General features: G+C 57.7%; 1 pseudogene; it reads right to left on the bottom strand.

Moving 5' to 3' along the window:
- Positions 1 to 308: 308 nt before the first annotated feature.
- Positions 309 to 3,381, bottom strand: LOC123138830 (uncharacterized; annotated as a pseudogene).
- Positions 3,382 to 3,738: the final 357 nt, after the last annotated feature.

Raw genomic sequence — 3,738 nt, 5'->3', positions numbered from 1 at the left:
TCTTGCGCCGCACCCGCGGAGCCGCTCCAGCAGCCCAAGGGAGCAGTGGCGACGAGGTCGCACACGCAGTTGCTCGTGCCTCCGCGCAAGGAGGCTGACGGAGTGCACCGAGGTGTCAGACGATGTCGTCCGCCGCTGCAGGCTGCCGTCGCACCACGCCTGTGCCGCCTTGCTCGCCATCGCATTATCTCGCTGTCGCTGCTCATCCCGTTTTTGCACCGGCGCACTGCATGGAGACTTTGCAGCAGCGAGGCGTCGCGAGTAGCGGATGAACGGTGCCGCGTCGAATCGGATGGGTAAATTTAATTTATTAGAATTATTAATTGTGATTAGAACTAACAAAAAATAAATCTATCTCCAAAGAAATTACCCATATGTCCTAGCGTGAAAATTTGACCGATCCATACTGGCCGTTGGATCTAGCAAATACTACCCATCACAGTAGGTAGTATGATGCACAGTAAAAAATCTCGTGAAAATAATACTCTTGTCTTGACTCTTGACCATCGTCCGCTCAGCCAGCCATGGGTTCGTCTCGCAGGCGCGCGCTCCTCCTACTCCTCGCCGTCCTCCTCGGGTCCTCCTTGTGCGCCGGCTCCGCCGCGCCGCAGTCCGCCAGCACCGGCCCGTACCCAACCAGCCCCGCGCTGGCGTTCGCCACGGCCGGCGCCTGGGCGTTACATCGACGGCGTGAGCCGCCCGGGGGTCGCGCACGTCTCCGGGCCCGGCGCGCCCGCCACCTGGCACACGTGGCCCCACCACGCCTGCGGCGCGAAGGCGCCCGGCACCTCGCTGGCGGCGCAGGGGCGGTAGGACAGGTCGGTGCGGTAGGGGCTGCAGAGGAGCGGCACCGGCGGGCCCAACTGGTTGTAGTTGAGAGGCGGGCCAGAGCCCGGCGGGCAGGCGTTGGCGTTGGAGACGTTGGCGAGCATGTCGTTGAGGGTGGCCACCAGCTGGTGGTTCACCTCCTTGCTCCGGCGCAGCGCCTCCGAGGTCGCCGCCGCGTCGGCGCACGGGAGGATGTCGTCCAGGGCGATGCTGTTGTTGCTGTCCGGCGGGCGGAGGACCCATTCCTCCATGGCCACGCACGTGTCGCCCACCGTGCTGAAAGACACATGAGCAGACGTTCCTCTGTCAGTTACTCTGCTGAGCTCCGGATTGCAGAATTCAGACAGAAATATATAAATAGGGCTCAAAACAATATAGCACACATATTCTCCTTTCATTATAATTGACACTTTTGGATATGACTTTACTAGCTTTCTCACTTTGGATATGAGGCGCAATTTTTTTCATGCATTCCAATATAAATATGGTGGTTAAGATACTAGTTACATATAAATTACAAAAAAGGGCAACCTGGTGCATGTAGCTCCCGCTTGCGCAGGGTCCAGGGAAGGGTCCGACCACTTTGGGTCTATAGTACGCAGCCTTTCCCTACATTTCTGTAAGAGGCTGTTTCCAGGACTTGAACCCATGACCTCATGGTCACAAGGCAGCAGCTTTACCACTGCGCCAAGGCTCCCCTTCAAGTTACATATAAATTACAAAGTTAGTTTTTTATATAAATGTTATACTAGTAATTATCCATACTTTTTTTATTACAGAAATTACAAAGTTAGTTTTTTTTTTTGTTCTTATGGGAATTGCTAATTTTTAGTTGACTGAGTCACCTAGAATTGCAAAGTCAAGAAATGTATATTTTTTTAATATTCACCAGAAAGTTAAGCATGCATGATTTAACCAAAATCTCAAGCAACATTTTAAAAAGAGACAATTTGTGACATCATAATCCATATGTCTTTGTCCTAACGAAAAATCTCACCAAGGCCCAGGAACGCCAGCACCAGCATCACGGCTGCGACGCCGATCAGGATCTTCCTTCTGCAATCAGCCAATCACACACCAAAAACATCATGATCAGTTAATCAGTCCATGGCCTGATCGAATCGATCGGGTCGATGGATGTTTATACGATACTACGTACGTGGTGTCCAGCACGGTCCGGATCTTGCGCGCGTTGCTGGCGGTGCGCACGGCGAGCTCGTCGGCCGCGGCGCCCACCCTGTTCGCCACCTGGTCGACCTTGACCCCGAGGTCGCGCGGCATGCCGGCGCCGCCGGACGCCTTGGCCGTCTCGATGAACCCGGCGAACCCCCGCAGGCAGGCCGCCGGGCTGTCCGACTGGCGCACCACGTACCGCAGCGTCGCCGACGTGCTGCCGTCTAGCTTGGCCTGCCCGTCGTACAGCACCGCGCACCCGATGTTATGCTTACACAAACTCCGACTGGTCAGCTTAGTTCATGGGCTCGGTTTCCATATGGTGAAGGAATGGGGATTTTGAGCTTGCTTACATGGCGGTGGCGGTGAAGGCGAGGAGGAGGAGGAGGGAGGCGGCGAAGGTCTTGCGCGAGTAGGAGTAGTCGTCGTCCCTGGTGGGGCTGCCGCGGCAGCACCGGCAGCAGCAGGCCACGAGCGCCGCCAGAGCGAAGCCGACGAGCCAGACCGCCGCGGCCGCGAACGCCGGCGCCGCGCTGAAGGCCACCGACTGCAAGCAGCATGCATCGACGGTGAGCACGAGCGCAAGCATGAGTGCAAGCCTAGTAGGTCAAGAACGGGTCGACTTACGGCGATGTAGTGTCGGTCGCTGATGTTCCAGCCGCTGGCGTAGGGCCGGTGCCCGTCGAGGGGGTCCTTCCGGCGCGTCCGCTCGGCCGCCAGCGGCGCCGCGGAGCCGGCGCACAAGGAGGACGCGAGGAGGACGGCAAGGAGCAGGAGGACTGGAGGAGCGCGCGCCCGTTAGTGAACTTTTCTTATCTTTTAATAACTGGCAGTTTTGCAAAAAGACCCCTGCGTGCATGCATATTCGAGCGAGCTGGGCACATGTGCCAGTCAATGCACGCTTGTCATCGGTTGACTAGAGCCAGCTCAGCACATACGTACACAAAACCGTATAATAAACCGTACATGATCCCTAGAGCAAGTTTGGTGACTGTATTTCGGGTATTTGTAACCATAGAAACTAAAGTTGGCGCCAGCGCAAGTAATTAATAGGACATGTAGTGAATTTTTCTTATCATGAATCTCAAATAAGAAAAATTCACTACATTCTGTAAGCCTGGGAGTATTTGTAACCATATTTGTAACCATTTTTCTTATCATGAATCTCAAATGGTGGTAGACACCATTCTGTAAGCGAAGCGAAGCGCACCCCCGCCTAGCGGTGCGCGTCCCCGCCGGCGGCCACTCCGGCCCCGACGTCCACCTTCCCCTCCCTCGCCGGTGGCCACCCAGGCCTCGGCGCCCACCTTCCTCGCCGGCGGCCACCCGGGCCCCGGCGCCTCCCTTCCGCCTGCTTCGTTTCCGTGCGGGATTCGCCATGGCCTCCGGCTCCGCTAGCCCGGCCTCGGTTTCTTCCAGACTCCAACCCATCGTCTCCGGCCTGGGGTTGTCTGCGTCGTCCGACTCGGGGGAGCGCTCGACTGGGGCTGGAGGCGCGCCAGCTGGGGCCTACCCTGGGCCTGCCGCGGGCTCCGCCATGCCGTGGCGCAAGCCTGGGCCTTCGCGCAAGGCGCTGTGGCGCAAAAGAAAGGCCTTTCGTAAGCAGCAGGCGGCGGCGGGTGGAGTCTGGTCACGTTCGTCGCGTTCCCCGGCTCCGTCGCCGGAGCGGAGGGAGATCCCGTCGGACCTGTTCGGTCTCTGCTTCAGTTGCTTTCGCGAGGGCCATCGTCGGGAAGA

This window comes from Triticum aestivum, chromosome 6B (assembly GCF_018294505.1).
Source record: "Triticum aestivum cultivar Chinese Spring chromosome 6B, IWGSC CS RefSeq v2.1, whole genome shotgun sequence".
In the NCBI taxonomy this organism is placed as follows: Eukaryota; Viridiplantae; Streptophyta; class Magnoliopsida; order Poales; family Poaceae; genus Triticum; species Triticum aestivum.
This window is presented reverse-complemented; position numbering and strand designations above follow the sequence as displayed.